The sequence below is a fragment of the Sylvia atricapilla genome, chromosome 1 (genome assembly GCF_009819655.1).
Source record: "Sylvia atricapilla isolate bSylAtr1 chromosome 1, bSylAtr1.pri, whole genome shotgun sequence".
Taxonomy (NCBI): Eukaryota; Metazoa; Chordata; class Aves; order Passeriformes; family Sylviidae; genus Sylvia; species Sylvia atricapilla.
Window position 1 is genome coordinate 81,173,971 of NC_089140.1, and position 22,092 is coordinate 81,196,062.

General features: G+C 37.7%; 1 protein-coding gene across 2 annotated transcripts in view; it reads left to right on the forward strand.

The window, feature by feature from the left end:
* SEMA5A (semaphorin 5A) overlaps positions 1-22,092 on the forward strand; it is a 311,419-nt gene that overhangs the window by 69,365 nt on the left and 219,962 nt on the right. For both annotated transcript variants that reach the window (XM_066326614.1, XM_066326605.1), the window contains one exon: positions 13,339-13,430. The gene's annotated coding sequence lies outside the window, so the exon portion shown is untranslated. The remainder of the gene's footprint in view (positions 1-13,338; positions 13,431-22,092) is intronic.

Sequence of the window (22,092 nt, forward strand, 5' to 3'; positions counted from 1 at the left end):
CTTCTGTTAAGTGCAAATTACCTATTCAAGCACGCAAAATAAAGTGCAATTAATTGCTGTCTCTTGTGTTTAAGATTGTTTGTGATGGTTTTTCTTGTGCATTCTTTTGCTTACCTACTCCTTAATGTTAAAATTGATGTTCTGGGAAAGGGAAGAGCAGTGCAACAAAAAGGGATGAAATCCCTAGAAATAATTGTAAATATTGCTTCCTTTTGTAGCTGGATGTGACCAGGTTTTCTTAGGACTTCAGTGAGAGTTTAGTAGAAATAAATTGCCTAGTTAAAATAAATGCTGGGTGGGATTAAGGGATGATTTTTATAAAGTTTCAGATTTATGTTGCATTTTAAACATGTTTCTTCTTTTGGTTCAATTGAATAATCCATGACGTAGAAGTTCTTAGAGCTGTTTTGCAGGACTAAGTTATGGGGTTTCTTTTAATGAAAAACCATGAGGAAACTCAAAGCTTGTCATCTGCCGGATGAGCTACTCACATTTTAATTAGGTTTTGATTAGAGTGTGTGCTGGATAAAACTCTTTCAAAATATGGCAGGTGATGTATTTAAAAAGAATTTCAGAAGAGTTTCAGCAGTGCTGTTTGAAGTCTAATTTGACCAACCTTGCTATTCAGAAAAGTGTTTGAGAAGTCCATGAGACAATTTTCCTTTGTTTTTGTTGCTCTTTGAAACAAGAGTCTAATGGGATAATCCAAGATAAATAATGAAGAATTACATTGTAAAATTAGATTCTTAAAAGAGGGCAATAAAACTCTGAAAAACTTCGAAGTGTGGGCCATTTGCTACTTTTACCATATATCTCAAGTTCTAGTAGACAGTTCCTACCATTAATATCAAAACAGAATCAATGCTGCAGTGTGTCTTTGAGCAGAAGTATTGGTTCTGTGAAAGCAGAAGGACAACCAGTATTTAGTAAATCTAAAGAATTTTGCATCTTGGTCAATTTTTTTGAGGAGCAGTTAAAACTCTTGCAAATAAGGGTTTATCTATATCGTCATGTAACTGTTTTGTATAAGTCTGAAACCCTTTTTGAGGGATAGAGAAGCAGTTTAAATGATGTAACTTGTCTGAACTGAGTAAGCTGTCAAATCCATCCAGAAGCGTTCTTATGTGATAGTTCTCCCTTCTTCATGGCTCAAGTCTAATTTGTTTCAGAAGATCTTATTGCATTTTGTAATATATAAGTAGAACTATTTTGTCATACAGTTGATTTAAAAATAGGATTGTCCAGGAAGAAAGGCAGAGCAGATGAATGTTCTTCTGCTGTAGGATGAAATTATTGGAAATGTTGGATCCATAAAAAATTCAGTTCCTTCACTAGTTCTCCAGTATGTTAAGGGTGAGCTTTATCCTGCACTGTCAATATTTCTTATAAGATAGACTATGCCTTGTTAGTCCTTTGGGAATATTTATAGGTATTTGAAGGCTGAAATTGGAATTTAATCACTTCCAGTCCTGTCTATTTGGTGTTTTGTGGAGACCACTGGGAATACTTTCAATCTGAATGAAATTTTTACCACAGTTGCTGCTCTCCAACTCTTATTGTTCCTTTGCCATCAAGGGGACATCTCTGGCATCCTTAGCCAATTTTTTTTTTCCCTAAGGAGGTGGATCACACATCACAAATAGTATGCCTGTAAAAACAAATTGAAAGAAAGTAAAAGCTGCTCCCCTTGGTTATGCTGTTGCAAATGAAATAATTCTTCTGAGGCAATTATTTTAGAGTAGATACTAAAAAAGGAATGGTAAACTTATGTTATTTTTCTTTTTCTGTCTTTTTCTTCCTTTGACTCTGTTAAACAGAGGCAAGTAAAAGAGCAATATGCTTGACAGAAAACAAGCTAATGCAGAATGGGGGAAATACCTGAAGAGATTGTATTCCTTTGCAGTATATAACACATAGTTAGCAGGACTAGGTGGACAACTAACTTGGGGTTTTATACAGGTTTCCCCACAAGATTTCCTCTATGCAGTTTGGGGAGTCAGAACTGAGGTGATCTTGAGGAGCTTTTATTGACTTTGCATCCCATTGTACTGATAGGATACAATGGGATGCAAAAAATGAGCTTTGCTATTTTTGCCATACTGCTGTCAAAAGACTTTGGCATTTCTAAAGGTGTCACTGAATAGGATGTAGGGAAGATATTGTGATAACTGCAACTTTCTTCTTGAACTTCCTGTTATCAATTTTAGCTTTTATTTAGAAAACTGATTTTAATTTGCAAACTGCAAGCCAAGCTCAGCAACTGAAAAAACAACAGATGTCTTAAATCCCAGTGATACATCCTCTGTTAAAATTGAAGTAAATTCTGCTATATCTAAAAAAAAAAAAAAAAAAAAAAGGAAACCATACTGCCCATAGCCAACCCATCCATAACTATTGTCTGCAGTGACTTTTCTGACTTACAGATGTTTCAAGACCTGCAGAAATGGGGCATGAATTGGGATGTTGTCAGGAAACGGCAAATTGCACTGCCTCCTGTAGCAGTTTTAAGCATGTAAGAATGTCTAAACAAGAACAAGATTCTTGCTGCGGAGTTTATTAACCTCCCACTTGATGACTTGTCATATCCTTTCCATTTCAGTATCAATTTTGATTTCCTTCAGTTACTGAATCGTGATTTCCCCTTTTCTCTGCCCTGATTCCTGCCTCTCAAGTGGGCTCTGCTTTTGTGTTTACTGACTGTGCAGAACTTTCCCACTAATGCTCTATATGAAAATGAGCTGTTTTCTTGACTACCTGATAAAAAAGTAGATGATCCCTATACTTTGTAAAAAGGAAGGCAGCCTGTATACCTAAAACCAGTGTATCAAGAAATGTTTATTAGAATCTTTCCTTATTTGTATTTTTCTGAGCTGAGCTGCCCTTCAGTGGTTTGGAGGACAAGGAATTACTGAGCTACAGGAGGGCAGGTTCTGCTTTGTGTTTTGTGCCTATAAGCTACATATAACCAGCCTGCCATAACAAGATGTACAAAATAAAGTAAAAACAGAGTGCTCATCTTTTGTTTTCCCTGATGTTTGGTATCTGCCTCGAGAACTGCCCTGCACTGCATCCCAAACCACTTGGACTGATTGTCTGTTTGCTGTACAAACTTTGAGACTTTAGCTGTGAAGTACAAGGCCCATAAGTGTTCTGGGGATCAGCATCTTCAAACAAGGAAATAAAAGAACCTTTCCCATTTTTTCCCCAGTATTTCCCAGCAGCAGCAGCACACAAAGCAGTGCAAAAGATCTATTTCTGGGTTGAGAAAATTTTCTTCAAATGCTGCATCTGAACCATGACCTTAATAGTATTTTTCAGGGAATGAGGAGGGACTGTAACATAGGTTAGAATTGTATAAATAGGAATGTTTTCCTGAATTTGGAGCCTAATTTTGGGCAAGGGACACTGGGGAGGTGTATTTGATCTCTCAAAGACCAAGTTCTCTAGATGTAACACAGTTTAGACTATGACTTGAATCTTACTAGAGGAAATATCTGACGATAACTCTTTGCATAGAAGTGTGTGGACACAAACTAAAGCAAAAGGCATCTTTTAGCTTTATTTTCACTGGCACTGGAGGATAAGAATAAACTGGTTTTAGTTTTTTTTCCACCACCAGGAAAGGAGAGGGGGTATAAGAAATTAACAGAAGTGAAGGATGGGGGCTATTGCTTCTTTTCTTTTTTTAATAGATTATTTTGGTGAAGAAAAGACTATTCTGTTAACACAAAAATGTAGTCCTCGGATCAGTTCAAACAGGTGCATAATTTTTAGTTGATTAACACAGACCAGAGCAAATAAGCTTGTACCAGTGTATCTGCTGAGTGCCCTGCTAGGATGCACATGTTTTCAGTAAGTCAAGGTTGCATATTTGAAAGTAAATGTTCCCTTTGCATGAAGTCCTCCTTCCTGTGGCTATAAGGAAGAAGAAGTTTAAGTTGGAATTCTGTTTAACTGGAGCCTTCACTATTGCTCAGTTTCTGAGGGAGAGAACCAGAGGGGCCTCCTGGATGTGTAAAATGATGTGCACTTCTGGGCCAGCTCTGACTGTGTGGTGTCATGATGGTAGAATGTCTCCCACATTTATGTTCAGTTTTGTCTCATCTGTGATGATGGTAAAAGAATACAATTTTTTCCCAAAATGTTATGTATTTCTTTAAATCCTATTAATTTAATGTTATACCCATTTTAATGTTAATCCCATTTTAACATTGTGTTTATATGGCAAAATTTAGTATATCCTTCTGTGTGGTCTAATTTTCATTTGTGATCTCTGTGTATCAAATACTGCCTCCAGCATAAAGTAATGTGAGAGCCAAATTAATTTATTTTGAAGAAATTCAGACCTTGGGGTAGAAAGTGAGAGAATAAGTTGTGTGGTGGGTAAAAGCCCTGACAATTGCAGCACAGGTATCAGCTATATATAGTCTGTGGTAGAGTTTGAAGCTTTTCTTAGTCAAAGTAGGATTATCTCACAAATTTATCTGCGGTGCAGCTTCTCTTTGCTTTGTTGCATTGTTTCAAGTTATCTTACCTTTGAAAGATGATGAGAACTTTGGAATATGGCAGCTTTTCCAGCAGTATTGTTTGTATTTCTGAAGGGAGTACCAGTCTTAAAATCAGAATTTCCATATGAAGTTTTGGTGTGTCTTTGATGTTTCTTCTGCTTGTTTGTACTATTTATTTCCTTCAGTTGTTCTAGGAAAATTGTAGTGGCTTGCTCTGATGCAGATGTTCTAATTCAAGTACCTCTTTTTTCATATATAATTACAAGACATCAGAAAAAACAGAATCATACAAATATTTGCAGATAAATTTAAACAGGACGTGCATCCTACTATTCTGGCCTAGTAAGCAAAATCTTTTTTTCACAATTGAAGTTCTTGTACATTTCTAATGGTATTGCTAAGAGGAGTTTACTGTTAATTGGTGAGTTTACTGCAGTTAGTTGTGTATGTATTACTGATTCATATTTTAAGCTGTATTTTAACACTGGAATTATAAGTGTTGCTTGGTGAATTGTCAAAGATAATGAGAGCCAATACGTAATACTGAAGTTAACACTGCATTTTAATAAATGTGCCTCAGGTCAATATTCCTGTGCCTCTGGATGCTTCCTGCATAAGTTCTCCCAAAGCTTGAGTTCCAAACCTCCAGGTCAACCCGGGCACCAATTACCAAAAGCTCCTGCTCTCTTTCATTTCATTTATATTTTTCTGTGAAAATGGAATCTCAAACAAACTTGAAATACAGGAACCAAAATCAGATCCAAAACCAAATACACAAGTATTCTTTCCCAGCTGCCTGAGGTGAATGCGGAATCCTGTATGTCATGCTTTACTTAGTGTGGATGGAAGAAGTTGATTGAAAATAAGTATATATTCTGTGGATTGAAGATACAGGAGGAGAGACAGTTGTGAAAGGAAGTTCACTGTGGGCACAGTGCAGGGCAGTTCTGGCATCTGTTGCCTACTTTTTTAAGCCTAGTGCACAGCAGAGGATAGAAGGCATTTGTTTTCAACAATAGCTTATGATGCACTAGGCATTGTAATCAAAGTCTTGACAGGGATACTGCTTGTATATTAAAACTCTTTTTCCTTAATCTTGTTAGTACCAAACACAAGAAAAAAATCTGTTGAGGAGCTTGGAAATTATTGTGTGTGTCCTCCCTGGGATGGTGCCCAGGATTGAAGTGTTTACCTCTCTCTATTTGCTTAGCCTGAGGCATTTGTGATTGCTTCAGCAGAGTGAGCAGCCAGGGAGATGGGAGTTTTCGTGCTTGTTGGGTGGCAAAGGGAGGGATAGGCTGCTAGAAGAATGCCAAGGCACTGCATGCTTCCGTTGCTGATGGGGAAAACATTTGGCCCTAGGTAAGAATATTTCAGACAAGGCTTGGAATATGTCCACATCACAATGACCATATTCTTGCAATCTCTGCAGTCACCTAAATAAATGAACCCACAGCATTCAACTTCATGCTGAAGAGAGAGAGTAGAAGAGCTAAGAATCTTGCTGGGGGAAGCAGGGAGCATCTATCACCTTGGGATTTATGGTACCAGATGGACTGTGCTGTGTGTTCTGGCTCAGTGATGGATATGTTAAGTTTTGTCTTTCTTTCATGCATGCTGAGATGGAAGAAGGGAAAGCATCCATCACTGAAGAAGAACAAGAACAGGAAAAAAAAAAGACACAGAATATGAAAGCACCGTAGACAAAGAAACTATTGTTACTTCTCTCTCGCATATCATAAATGATTTCAATACAATACATGGGCTGAGAACCTAAACAGTATAAACTTCGTTGATGAGCTGTACCAACCAAGGTACACACACACACACTCCCCTCCCCCCCCAAGGTTTAAGAAGTCTCCCCCTATTTGGAAAAGGAGATTGCAAGTCATTTTTTTTCCCTGATACATAACAAATAAAATTTGTAGACTTACCTAGGATTTAATATGATCTCCTGTATTTAAAATGGAATGGATATGATTCCTTTAAATCATATTGGAACACTTAGACTAACAAAGTGGATAAGCCAGCTTTTGGAATAAACCAACATGTAAAAACTGGCAAAGTTTTTAAACACTGTACACTGTAATTGCATTTTGTTGGGGTATTATTACTTCAGCTGCACAATTATGGGAGCCTGCTGCATATTAGCAGACACTTTTCCACTAACTTCAGGCTATATGCACTGAGTTGGATTTTCCTCTTCAGACTATCATCTTGGATTCTCCCAGACTACATTCCACTGCTTTTTTTTTTCTCTCCTTTCTTTCTCTGTAGCAGTGCAGGCTGTAAGCAGTAGTGAGTATAATGCTTTCTGCATTGTTAGGCAGCGAACATCATCAACAGCTGCAATATTCAGGATTAGCCTTTTTGTTATTATTTGGCATTTCCAGTACCTACATGAATCTGTTCAGTCCTGTTTCTCCAGAAGGCAGCTGGGCTCTCTGACTGAGAGAACACAACCATAAAGGTTTCCTGTAATTGTCACTATTCTCAGGAGTTCAGTCTTAATTGGAACTGCAGTGTTTCCAATGCAGTTCACTGAGATATATAAAAACTTGCATTTTATTTAAAGAACATAGGTTATATAAAAGACATCTTCACATTTTATAATGGTGAAATGGGGTTAGATCAATGTTCTCAAAGATACACCACAAATCAGTTCCTGAATGAGAACTATAATCCAGGTCTCATAACCCCAAGCTTCATCCTTGGTCTGCTAGCAAGCAGATGTCTCTGAATTAATTATGCTACAGAAAATGTATCAGCTGGTATCCTGCAGTACAGCAAATGTATTTCAGAATAGTCAATAAAATCTAGGACTTCCCTGGGGCTTGTGGACTTTTTTTTTGTCTAGGAGGTGTCTGTCATCTAAGCTTCATTTGAATTTTTTAAAACTGAAATGAAAACGTTCACTGGCTTTTGCCAAATTTCAGAGAAAACAATATTTCTATGGCTACATATTTAAATATGCATTTGCTGATCTTCCATGATACCCATAGTTTTGGATTTACCTTTCTTAGCTTACTTGCCACCTTTGGAAAATAAAGGAGCCATGTACTGGTTAATGAAAGAAAGGAATCAACTGTTTCATGCAGACTAAATTACAGAGTATTCAGTTTTGCTTATTTTTCCTAAATTTTCATAGATTTTGGAAAACATGATAATCAATAAAATTTAAGATTTACATGCTAGCATCAGCTACCAGCATGTCACTTAAATCAGAGAATCAGTTAAGACATGAAATTGCTTGGAAGAATTCCAGAAAAGGAGTGACATGTCATCCCAAGAATAGTTGTGCTCCTGTCGGGGTGGGCGGAGTGACATTGAGACTATTCGTCTTACAGGTGAAAATGGTAGAAGAGGTGAAGCAGTACGGCATTGCATATTGGGGAAGAAAGGAGATTTCTTCAGAAGACCATTGTATTATATCCTTCTGCAATATTAAAATGTATATGCACACACACACACCAAAGCCAAACCAAAATGAAGGAAAAAACCCCAAACCAAACATAACACACATATTGAGTTTCATCTTAAGGATACCCAAAAATGCTAGAAATATTTATTTTTACCTAAGTCTTGTAGAGATACACACAGAAACAAATCTTGTGTACGTCTGCTACAGTGTTCAGTAGCTGTTTTCTTTGACTTGCATTATGAAGTTGATTTCTCTAGTCCTGACACTCTTGGCCTTTTGTGTCCTCAGTACTTACACCATTTGGCTGAAAGGTACTAAAAGGTGCTATTCTTCTCCATATTCTGGAACTGGAAAAGTCTGCCTGGATCATCAAACCAGGAAAATTTAGCTTCAGAAAACCATATAAAAGTTCGTAGATATGTAGGCAGCAAATACCTGTGGCAGCAGAGCACTTGAAATGTCTCCTATAGACACCAAAGAAGCTCAAGGATAAATGGTGTGACACTAAAGAATAATGATTTTCAGAAGTTTTGCTGTCAAACCCAAAGAGATCAGAGTTGTATCAGAACTGTTTTATTTTAAATAGAATTACCCAGTTGTGTAATTTGCAGGAAGTTGGATAAAGGCCATGTGTTCCTTGCTCTTTGAAGTCTCCATGAAAAACATGACTTCAGTGGGAGCAAGACCACAGTAATTTCTCTTTTATTACTGTTTTTCTCAATCTCTACCGTTTTAAGCAAGGTAATACTGTTTGTTCTGTCAGCAGTCTTAATAATGTATTATACTTTAAAAATTATTATTTTGGGATCATGGTAGGGTTTTTGGAAGAACTAAATGCTGCTGCTCTTGGACTGTAAATCTGTGGTGGTTAGTTAAAAGGCTAAATGAACATTACATGTCCTGTCACTTTGACCTCAAAGGAATTAAAGCAAGTAGCAGGGCAAGTTCAGTCGCTTTAAGTGAGTTAGTATTAGTCAAATCCCTGCAAAACTAGATAAATGTTATGTCATTCTGTTTTGTAATTTTCATCCAGAGAACTCTGGCTGACTGGTGACTTCACATACTCTGGTCTATGCTTTCCTGCTAACAATACATTCCTGGTCTGGCACTCGAGTCTCTGCATTTCTTCTATTTTGGCCTAAAGGAGTCTGTTCTGATTATTTTGACTTTGCCATGCCTTCGGAGTCAGCCTGACAAACTCAGGATGAGTCAGATCTACTGCTTATGTGATTTGTATGCACCCGTGTGTGTGTGCACATGTCCACAGTTGTTCATGCCTGGGAGCCTGGGCTCAGCAAGGCGAGAATGGAGCTGGAACTTAAGAGAGTCCTGTTTTGATTGGATGTAATTTCTGAGTTGAACCAGGAGACACGTGTGTCAAGACCTGGAAGTTTCCCAGCCCTGCACGTGAAGCAGGAGTGGGCGTAGCACTCTGTACTTCTGCTCTGCAGTGTATGTCTGCAGGTGTCTGTCTGTCTATTTGGGATGCATTTGTATGGACTGATTCTATGGTCTCAGGCAGTGGTGGCTGGGACATGTTCAAGGATTTTATTAATGTTTCATTTGTTCTGCTTTTTCTCCTTAAAAATCCCTACGTTTATTTTATTTTGGTTTTATTCCACCCAGTATTGTGATTTTTTAAGCACATAAACAAAATGCAGGTTTATAAGAAGGTTATTTGTATTTCTTTCATGTTTCTTATGCCTAGATTCTGCTCAATAATTACCATCTTTCCATGTGCGTTCTTTAGTCAAGCAAATAAGCTGGATTTAATGAGATCTTTTTCCTTGTGCAAGGACCTCTTCAGCATGAAGAGAGAAAGATAAGTAGTAGTGTTTGCTAGCATATATCATAAGGAGAAATGTTAGTATTTGTAGAAGGAACACAAGGTAACCGATTGCAGTTGTAACCATTCATCCTTGATTGATTCCTGAAAGTAGGATATATTTGCATAATGCAGGCATCTTTTGGAGAAGGAGGAGGAAAACATTTTTTTTTAGTATTACTCTTGTTTTCCTCTCCCTTTCTCGGTTTCGATACATTTTCAGTTTTGACAAGATTTTTGCTCTTGCCAGATACCAACGGAAGCAGAGAATGTGTTTGGTAGTATTTTAAGCAGTACATGAAGTTTGCTTGTATTTGTTCAGTTCTCCTGTGGTAAACTGGAGATGGTGAGATAGATGGTGAGAACACTGAAGTGCAGAAAAGCCCCATCTACCTGGTGCCCCTAACACTTCAACTTTAGCTCCACTGACATCATCCACAGTCACTTGAAGCAGCTTCCTTAACTCAGGTTGTCAGCTTTGTGGAGTAAAAAGCCAAGGCTGGCTGGTGAAATGGTGTGGAGCTGGCATGTTTTTATCCCACTCAGTGTCCTTTTTTTGTCTTGCGAGGTGAGCAGGGGTTGTCATTAAGAGTTGTGTGAAGATCCCGAGTGCCTGGGCAGAGTCCCAGCTGAGTGAGGGTGAGGTGGGGTTCTGCTGCGGCATGCTGTCTGAGCAGTGCCATGCAGCCACAGCAGAAGTGGGAAGCCTTGGCGTGCAGATGAGCCATGGTGTCTAGACATGCTGTGGTTGTTTCTCTGCTCAGTTCAGTGTGTAGCCAAATACCTTTTCAAGCACAGTAGACAGATGTGAGCACAGTGCCTGCACCCATGTAAAGCAGCAAAGGTAGTAACTGCATGTGTGCTCTCCATGGTGCCCCCGCCAGACTCAATCACACTGCTTGGTCATACCACTGACTTTAGCACTGTGTCCTGTCAGCAGCAGGAATCAACACTCTCATGTGTTTGACTTTTAATCTTGTGATGATTTCTTCAAACCCTCCACTAGTATGCACCTATGTTCTGTTTTTATCCATTTGTTGATGTCCCCTCACTGCCTCATTCTTTTAAATTAGTGGGCTTCTGGAAAATAAAATGTACCATGGCTCTTGTGTACTGGTCTTTGTCACTGAAAATAGGTACAAACAGCTGTTTGGAAATGGAATTTTTTGTTTTTCCTGACCATTTTCATAGAAGTTTTTGTGTTACAGTGAAACTGATCATCCATTCCAGAAGTCATTTTGAAAGGAAAGAGTGGGGGACTGAGGCATGAAGCTAAGCCACTCTAGCCTTTTTGCTTTAGCAACTGATGCTAAACCAAAGCAAAAGTAAACTAAAACATGATTGCATACCTTCCAGTAAAGTAATTGATGTGGGTTTTTTTGCAGTTAGACTTCTAATTTTGGTTGCTTTATTTATAGTTTCTGTACGACTGGTTTGGTGTGGGCTGTGTAGACTAAGTTAGCCTAATTTTAACTTAAATTATTGAATACTCAGGGTAGTTTCTGGTGTTATCCTACCCGCAGTATGTACTGTATTGTGCTTAATGAAGGTGCCACCAAAGTCATAGGAGCAGCAGAGTTGCCATATGAAAAAATGTAAGGGAAGCAATATGTGAATCTGTAGAAATCTAACTTACATGTGTTAGTTTTTGTGTGTGAGCATGTTTTCCCTAAATCAGTAAGATGGATTCATACTCTACTTTCCAGTCTTGTTTAGGTAATTTTTAAGATTAGAATAAAAGTAAACTTGCTTAAGCTTTTATTTTGATTGTATACAATCTGATATGTTTATGTAGAAATAAGAATTGTGAAGTGAGTGGGGGGGGGATGGTGGGCAGGTTCAAGTGCTTGTAGAAGGCACTGCTATAGAAAGCACTGTTAGGCTTGTTTAGGAAAATTGAGATATACAGGCTTCTTTGTAATGTTTCAAAGTCTAATAATTCAGCTGCTCATTCTGGTGTAGTGAGTGCATACATAAATCACTTGCACACTGCATCTTGGAGATGGGTTGCTTGTAGTTGTCTGTAGAACTTACTGCATGATAACAGTTATAATTAATTACTTGACAGACTGAACGTCTCAGAGTTGTTTGTCATCAACATGCTCTGGTGATGGGTAGTTTGGGTGCTGAGGAGTTGGAGTTTGAGTGCTGAGGAGTGTTCCCTGGTACATAGTAGTATAAAAAGTAGAATTTGGTCCTCTTCCAAGTTTTAAATTTGTCCTTGCCTTTCTGAAAAGTGGGAGGCAAAGAAAAGGTGATGGAATGTCTTGTCAAAAATATAAGCTTGTCCTACCACCTTAGACTATGAAATTGAAAGTGACTTTCTATCCTTTTGCTTTGATTGATCCCTATGCCTTGGAGAAGACCATCTAAAACTCCTTTGGCAACTTCTGCAGCAGAGTTTGACATCACTGAATTTCATGGAGGGGTGTGTATATGTGCACATATGATATAAATTCTTAATTTAGGAGAATATATGTAAATTATTATATGAAGTGCTTGATGATTGGGAGAATGGGATTCTTAAGAATTTTTGATGTGGTAAACATAAATCTGAATCTTTTTTGGCCAACCTGGAGAGTTGTTCTTGTTCATATGATGTTTCCAAACATTTCTATGCTTATGCATTTGGCAGATTTCCTGAGACTTTCATAGGTCAGGAAAGCACTGGAAAAAAATTACAACCACTTCCAGTCATCGAGAACAGTCATTTCATATAAGTGAATAAACAGAGTGGAACAATGACTCCTTTTTTGCCTCATGTCTCTGTTTAGGTTCAAGGGTGAACTGTTGATTGCTGATGTATTTGTTCTGTTCTGTAGACGTTCCCAATCTAGGAAACGAATGCTTAAATTGGACAGAGTACTACTGTTTTTTCTTGTGAAGTACTTTTTTTCTGGAGGTGTTGAGAGCAGGAAACTGCTGTGTGATTCCTGTCTTGCTGTTTCAAGTAGAGATAGCACTTGATCAATTAGCAGTACTTTTTGTTTCAATAAATGGAACACAAAGATAATTTTTTTAATATTTTGTTGTATTTGTCATTCCTACAAGATGGGTTAATGTCTTGAAATGTGCTTAATGGGCATCTCTTTCTAAAAAATGCCTTTTGTATTGTTTTGAGATATTGGAGAGTAAATACATTCTTCTCTTGAACTTTGTGTTTTATGGGAAGGTGAAAGAATACTGAAGTTTTAGCCCTCTGAATTTTTTCATAGATTTTGCTCAGAGACAGATTTAAGTCCATATATTAGGCATGTTTAATTTTAGTGGTGTTAAGGCATGAAGACAAAATTTTATAGTAAGGATTTTTCTCAAATTCATGTCCCATGGTTTTTGATAATTCTGCGACAAGAATTCCTCTCCTGATTCTCATCCCAAGCTACCTGGTATTTTAAAGAATGGTGTTGTTTTTTTTTTAATTTCACTTTCCATTTGGTCCTTGTTCACACTGTGTAGTTAAAGTGCCTTACATTTCTAATTTATTGACTTGAGAGACATGTTTTATGTCTGCAATAAATGAGAATTGCTGATCAGCTGTTTCCTCAATACCTATTATCTCTCTTCTGTGTTTCCTTAACTCATAGGAACCTCCAAGGCAGACCCAGAACCTCACTTCGGCTCTGCAGAAACACTGAACAGAGGCAGTACTTTATTACAGAGGGATGGTGACTAAAAGGTGGGTAAGAGACTGTATTTTGTTCAGTCACTATATGATGATGTCATGGAGAGATTGTAAGATGATTTCTGGAAAAAAGACCTGTAACTATGTAGACCGTTACAGTTGTTCTGCCTTTCTCTTTTCCCTAAGCTAAGGAAATTCAATTAGTGGAAATGGGAGGAATGAAAGAAGAAGAACCTGCAATTCTCCTCTCTTCTTACCTCTCTTAAATTATGCTCAACTTCAAAAAGGGAAATTATGTAAAAATGGGGATGTTTGTTTGAAGTGACACTGGAAGGGTAACTGTAAGAGTAACATGTTTGTAGGTGACTATTTCAGGATGCTGTTTTGGAGGCTCCACACAAATGCTTACCATCAGTCTAAAAATGTCTTAGGAAAAGGAAGCCTGTATAGCTAAATGACAAGGTAGAGGAGACTATTAAAAGCAATAGGACATCTTAAAAAAAGCTGTGTCTGTGTTCAGAGAAGGAAATAAGACCAAAACGTTCCCTATCAGGAAAGTTAATAAATGCTTTTTTAACCACACCAAGAGCAGGAGGCCAGCTGGAGACTCTGTGTGGACTGTATATAATGACACTATGACAGGGATGATCCAAGATAAAGCTGTGGAACAAAACTGAGTAATTCTTGTGTGTATGTGCTCACCACTGAAAAGTGTGGGATGGTTCCTGTTTTGGAAGCCTTCTTATGGAAGTTTTAGGAGGTTGCCTTTCTGGAACAAATTTCATGTTGTCAGTTGAACAGATCCAGATGTAGTTTACCCAGTTGTTTTAGGAATGGTAGAGTGAAATAGACCAGCTACTGATAGCGGCATGCAGCCCCTTGCTTTTAAATGTCTCACCATTTGAGTACTTGAAGATGTCTAATTTCATACCATATTTCGGGAAGCATTCATGTGGACTCAGGGAGTCTAAAAACTAGTGAGCCTCTTTTTTAAACTGAGTGGATTAATTAAAAATTAGGTTAGTATCTCTGTTTTAGAAAGAACATTGAGTATTATAGTGGAGATACTGAGAAAGATTGATATCTATGAAAAAAGTCTGGTTAAGAGGATGTTTAAGACCTAGTGAACTGGTTAATATTAGCTTTTAGCTACTTGAAGGATGTTTACAAAGATGATGGAGCCAATGTTCCTAGTTGTGGCAAAACGATAGCAGGAGGTTAATCTACACAGATTGCAAATTGACATGTCCTGATGGAACATTGTAGGTAAATCTTTATCTGTAGGAGTGTAGTGCGGCACTGAATGAAACTTGAGTTTGTGGTAGGGGTGGCACCTCTCCCAGTGGACCTTTCAAGTCTTAGCTGGACAGTGCTGTGGCTGGCCTGATCTTCAGTGGCTTTTAATGGCTAGCCAGACTGTCCGACCAGAAGACTCCCAGAGGTCTTATCTTGCTGGAATTTTTGTCATTTGAAGTCAGATCACAAAAATGGCCTGTGGTCTTTGAAGGACACAACTGATATGCAGGTGAAAGACATCATTGTTCTACTAAAATTATGAAAATATATTTCGTATTCAAAATTCTCTTGAAAATTTTTTAAAGGAATGAAACAGGCACAAGTTAAGGAGGGCTGCCAACTGTGTAAATAATTGTTCAAATGGTAAGGAAAATGCTTCAGGAGAAAAGTGTTGGAAATCACCAGTGAATTTCCATAGATATCTCTGTGAGTGCCCAGGGGTATTTTCATATTCATAAGTGACTTGGTACAAAAGTGTGGTGACAAGGTTCATTTCTGAAACTAAGTTTTTCATGGCAAAAGAAGGTAAACAAAAAGGGAGCAGGCTGAAACAAATGCAAAAGAACTGTGTAAAACCAAGTGGCCGTTAAAATGATGGAAGAAATTCAGGATCAGTAATGTTAAAGTATTTTGAGTCAGCTTGAGGTTGTGGAACTATAAGCAGGAATTAATTGAAAAAATCAGCTCTATACTTTAGTAGCAATCAGGAAGCAACTTTATATCAGGAATTGCTCTGAAAGAAGAGAAATCAAAATATTAGACCACTTTTTAAATCTGTCAAGTGTTTGTATCTTCAAGGTGGTGTGCTGTCCTGGTCTCCTAATCTCAGAACAAGAGGAGTAGAACAGGAAAAGTTTCAGAGAAGGGCAACCAAGGTGAAGAGCAGCAGGATGCAGGTGACATCCATGGAGCAGCATCCATATAAGAACAACTAAGTAGCTGAGAATTTCCAGAATGGAAAAGAGAGAATGGCCAGATGCTAATGCTAGGTGTTAACAGAATTATAGGAGCTGTGAGGTGTGTGGATGGGAAATAAATGCTCAGTGCCACCTAATTTTGTATTAGAAGAGAGATGAACTAAAACAGGCAGGGAACAGTTTTAGATCTAGGAAAACAAGTGGTTTGGTTTGGGTTTTTTGCATAGTGTGTAATTCAGTTCTGAAATTCCTTGCCACAGCATGCTGTGTGAGCTGCATTGGTATAAAGAGCTTCTGAACAAATTTGGAAAAGGAGGTGGAAAAAAACGGAAGGAAAAAAAAAAAAGAGTTGATAAACAAAGGTACTACCCCTGGGTAAGAAAGTTACTGAGCTGCAAATTACGGAAAGTATGAAGTGTTTTGGGGAGAGTGGAAGAGAATTTTTGTATGTTCCTGCTCTAAACATCTGCTGTTAGTAGGTTCTGAAGACAGAGTAGTAGGTCAGGCTGGATGTTTTTGTATGACATGGTTTTGTCATTTCAATTGGGCTAAACAGCCAGCCTGACCCACTGTGGTGGTTCTTCAATGCTGTTTTATAAACAGCAAGGTTGCAGGGTGCAGTCCCAGAAGACAACTCTGTTACTAACACTGTTTTAAAAAATGCTAAACTGTTATGTAATTTGAGGTCTCCCACTGAGTTCGGAGCCTTTTTGCTCATTGTAAGATAAATGCTTTTAATCTTATTTTGGCACTTGATAAATTACAATTAAATTTGTTTTAATATGTTCAAGCTGTTTCTCTGAGAGTTCAGTTCTTAGTCCAGAAATTTCAGTTTTCTGTTTACCCTGTTCCCTGTACAGTCTGTAGTGTCTGTCAGGGAGCAAGGAGTTACCAGAACAGTCTTTCTCAATCTCTGAGTTCTAGTGACACCCATTTTGGTGTAGAGACAGTAGATTTCAAGGGAAGAGATAAGCAAGATGAAATGGCAATGCCATTCAAAAGAGAGTACAAAGAGAATGAGAAAACACTGATAAATTTGGAGATACTTTTGTGCTTGCAAATTAGCTGGAGAAGCAGAAGAGTGTTGGACTTATATTATCATGATCAAAGGGAAAAGGCTAAAAGTGACAGTGTTTCGTAATGGTAGCAGTTTAAATGGCTGGAGCAGATAAAAGTACTTAAAATAAGATGGTCATCAGAGAAGATTAGAGGAAAATAGGTAAATTGATCTTAAGGAGTTGAATGAAAAGATGTAAACAAGGTTGAGGAACTACCAAGTAATGTTCTGAAGAATTAACAGAATTTTAGGAACCTAGAGAGGAGCAGATACTGGGAATAAAAGCAACAGTATGTTTGGTTTTCCATCAGTGGTTTATGGATGTGAGATGGATGGATCCATGCAAGTATTAAAAGGTATTCCAGCCTCCTGTGCCAGTATGTGTACTTCCTCTGGGAAGTTTTCCAAGGGGACTTGAAATCAAAAAAATTCTGAAGGGAAATTTTTGTTTTTCCATTAGGTCACAGAGGTTAGTCACTCTTGGCAAAAATTAATTTTGTTGAAACAGTAGCAAAAATGAATCTAAAGAAGCTGAAATGGAGACTCAGAATTTCTAAGGAATATGGCCAAGACTTGCAAAGACAAAAATTTCAAATAGTGATGTACAGTCCTGAGGAAAGAGTCTTGTAGGAAGAGGGGATACAAGGGTGTGGTTTTAGATAAATGGGTGGGAATTGCAGAATAAGAGCAATTAAAAGGGAAAGAAGAAAAATTATATAACGTAAGTCATTATCAGTTTAAAGTGACGCTTAGGTCAGCCGTTTCTCCACCCACCTAATTCTTAGATCTCATCCATTTATGAAGAAAAGCTCTTCTTCCTGGGCTTCTGACTCTTCTGATGTCTTCCTTGTGGCACTGTGTGTGGTGATGAGGGTTTCACTTTGTGCAGGACCTGTGCAATTTAAACAAATGAAACATAACAATGAAAAGCTCATTAGTAGTAGTTATTCTTTGTTACAGGGAACCTGCATTGCTTCACAGCAGCAGTAGCAATTTCAGAGTCGAAGGAGCTGCATTCTCTTTCAGAAACTTTGTGCCTGGTGTGTAACATAACTGCAGATCACTGAGCTGCAAACAGCTTTGTACTGAAATGATGAATTGTGCTGGGCTCAAATCTGCATACGAGGTAAAGAAGGATCAGGGAGGGATGGATGAGGTCATTTTGCCTAATGGAAGAATCTTTGTTTCTTGCTACAGAGAATGGGACTTTTCCCATTAAAGCCAGTTAAATCTCTGAGATTAATGACATCTAGAAGCAGGGTTTTAACACCTGGTGTGAAACTAAATGGTCTTTGATTTATAATTTTAATCTCTCTGCTTTTTCTTACGCTTAAAATTCCAGTTAGGGGTGAAGTTCAGCTTCCCCCCCACTGGCACAACTGCCCTCCTTCAGGTTGCACTCCTTGGAATGGAGATGCTACCTTTAATTATTCCAGATACGTCTCATTTGTCTAAGGCATCATGGGATGCTTTCTCTTGTCGAGATGATTGAAAGTGTCAGGAGAATTTCTAGAAAAGGGCACTGTTTTGAGACCTATTGAGCAGACTCTGTTGATCCAAGTTTGTGCATTTTTTTTTTTTTTCCACGTGATAGAGCTCTTAATACATGCAGCGTGTGCATTAAAATATGTATAGCCTGTTTTCTCTGGAAGCTCTTTCGGCAACACCACTAAAGCACTTTGAATTATATTTCACTCGGATTCAGATTGTATCTTTATAAAATGTGGTGAAATCCAGTGCTGGAAAACATGCAAGATTGACAGTCGTGGAAATTGAAATCCCTGTTAATCCATGTACTAGCTAGCACAGCCTAGAGCTGGAGCAGACTCTCTATCTTGGCAGCACGGCTCATGGTTAACCTGATGAGATGACCCCTGTCTCAGTTATTTGTTGTTTACAGAGCACTGAAGGTTTGCAGAGATTTTTCACAGTGAGAGCAACGTGTTTCAATTTCTGTTTCCAACATCTTTCTATATGATGTGTTTATTACAGTATAAATACAGGTTTATGTCTTTTAAAAAAAGCATAGCTATGAACTCTGCCCAGAATTTCTTCTGTAAAATAGGTGTTTTTATAGAGTTGTATTATTAGGTGTAGAAATTGGTAGGGCTGTAGTGAAAGAAACAGAATGCATCATGGTGACATTAGCAATTTAGGATTTCTGCTAGATCATTCTGCAGCTGTCCCATCAGCATGCCATGAAAGTGGCATGTAACAGGAGAAGGAGTTCGCCACGTACATGAAAGGATGGCGGGAATTCGTTCTCTATCTGAAGTGTGCACCTCAGAGAGAGACCCATCCTCTCTCTGGAGTGAAGCATGCTGACTTAGGGCATAGCAACCACATCATACTAGGAAATTTGGTATTACTCTTTGGTAAGTTGAGTATTATTCATATTTTAAATGTCTGTCTTCTCAAGTTACACATTTCCTAATGCTGCCAGAAATTTTTTACTTGGCCAGATGCATATAATATATGCAAGATTCCTTGTTTGGTGTGGTTTTGGTGTGGGGTTTTTTTTGTGTGTCCAGTCTCTTCTCTTTTTGCCCCTCTCTAGATAAAATCCTACATTTTATTATTGCACAGAGTACCCAGCAGAAAGGTATTTAATCCCCAGCATTTTTCTTCTGGGCTCTTTATTTTGCATTCCAGCAATAGATTCAGTAGACTCTTCTCATACCTGTGATACTTGCATCTATTTGCACCACCACTGAATAAAGTGACACTTTTTTGCTCTGACTTTTCAACACCACACCCACAGGCAAAGGGAAGGTTTTATTTGTAAAACGTTTTATTTTACTTGTGTCTTATCTTGTGTCAACAATAGACACCATTTCCAAAGATTGTTTGTATGTTTGTTTCATTGTTTATTTTTTGTTTAATGGCCATTTTCCTTGGTATTCCTTCTAAAGCATTGATCTTGGACTGTTGTCCTGAAAGTAGATTTAGCAACATGTCTTTCTGTAGCTATATATAACTGACACCAATGCAGAGACTTAGTAAATAAAGGAAAAGGAATATAACTGCAAAAGGCTTACAGAAGGAGAGAAGAGACTGTGAGATTTTAATATTATAAGAGCATTTTTTAGTACCATTGTTAAATGAAGAAAAAAAAAATAAAAGCAAATACAGGAAAGGAAAGGTAGTGTGTTAGCATTTTATTTGTGTTTAAATGAATACACTCTTCTGCTGATGACAGCATGTTTTGGTTACCTCAAAAAGGAGAGGAACTGAGATCTACACAGACTGGAAGGGTGAGGGTGGATGGACATAGATGAGCAAAAAAAGGGGTGCAGGCCCTACCATATGGGGTTTGGGGGTGTATATATAACATATATATTTATGGTATTTAGTCTTGGACAGCACTAAGGATCTTGGAGACTGCATGTCATCCAGCCTTGGCATAAAATGAAGAGATGGTCAGGAAGTTTCCCTTTAAGCAGCTGTGGGGATTTTAGAAAAATTGGAAACAAATTAACCAGCAAGAAAGCTGAGTCTGTGCCTTTACTTGTAGAAAAATCTAAGCAAAGATGGGATCATCCTATGTGTTTCTATTTAGTAGCTGAAGGTGACCTTGACACATTTGGTGTCTGAAGTGTAGATTCCTCAAAAGGAGCAGTCAGAGCTATGTTTCAGTGCATACAATCTGTGCATACATACTGTATGCTTATAAGATTCCAAAGTGATAAATGAAAAATGATGGCTACAAAGCTACCAAAGTGATTTTGGATATGATGGAGACATCAGTGACCCTTCATGTAATTTAGTCTTTGACTGATGAAAGCTGTCAGCCACTGAGAAACCATTGGGATAGATGTCACTTAAGAAATTGAATTTTCACAATATTGTTAGTTTGTGAAATAACTTTACAGATTAGTTTTTTTTCCTTTTAAATGGGATTCATTAAAAAGAGCATTGTCATTAAGAATTAAATAAACCATGGAATCAAAGTAATCTAAATAAAATAGGATGATAATTCAGACTGGGAAAAATAGAATATATTTATTTTATTATTTTTGAGACACAAATACACAGAGCAGTGCAGCCCATAAGAGGATTTCCTTTATTGAAACAAGCATGTCAAGAGCCATTTATTTCTCATTTAACTTTAGGCTACTTGACATTTCCTTATTTGTTGTTTGACAACTTCATTGAGAGCATTACACCAGATAGCATATGATTTCTGTTGTGTCAAGTTTTACTACTTTTAAATAGACATAAAAATAGAATTTAAAATTTTAACCATTTTGTTGGAGGAAAAATAAAATTATTATTTATTCTCTTTAGAAAGACTGTTTTTTTGTGTCGTGATATATTTTAGGATCGTGTAAAAAATAAACAAGTTTGTATTGACAAGGGTCAAGCATGTGCAGGGATGTTCCTCATATGTGTAAAACCTCTGTATGTGAATACATGGGGTCTTGATTATAAGCATTGTAGTAATAAGGAATTTGGCCTTTTGTTTTTGCAAACTCTGTTGGTTTGAATATTTTAGCTGTAGAATGGTCTTTGAAAATCTTTGTGCTTTCAATTGCTTTTTATTTTACCTGGTTTGTTTTAGGACAGGATTCATTAACTTGATATTTCACAGAAACTTTAAAATATCTGTACCATACTTCAGGATTTAGTATTTAAAAATGTGAATGAACTTTCAGAAAGATCTAACAGAATTTTTTTTTCCTTCTGGTTTCTTGTTCCAGGGTTATGATAGCTTTATCAGGGTTCCCTATGTTTCTGATGAACATCTTCAGAAGACAGAACTGATAGAGAGGAGAGCTGTCTGATTTTTCTGTTGCACTTCCAATTGAATCAGAGATATGTGTGCAAGATCTGATACAGAAGAGTTTAATTTGGGTTGGTGGAACCCCCTCTGCTTATAGTCATGGGAGTTAATCATGGGATTAGAGGAAGCATTACAGAGTGCTTTCATATGTGTGTTAAATCTTTTTAAGTGTGTTGAAAAACCTTACTGATTTATAAATTATAGAAATCATCATCTTTGCAGTGATAGTGTTAAAGGGCAACAAAGAAAAATAGCAGCCTTGTACAATCTGCTCTCATGGGAGATGTCTCTGCCTAGGGGCAGGGTTAGATGTGTCACCACACCAGGGTTAGACCTTTAAGGTTCCTTTTAACCAAAACCGTTCTGTTATTATCTGATACTAGTTGTATATTGTCAGTACTGATTTGTGTAATCAGTGCAGGCTGAACTGTTGCATGGTTCAGGCCACCTATCCTTTTGGATAGTCTATTGCTTATCCAAGAACTGGTGAAAAAATCCAGAAGTTTGGTGAGATGTGTGTGTGTTTTGAATGCTTACCTTGATAGAAAAGCTACATAGAAATGAATAGGTGGGGAACAGAAATGTTCTGTAGCAGTGATGTGGAATGGGAGCTCTGAGCTGCCTTACTTCTCCTTGTCCTTCATATCAGTCTGCTTAAACTGT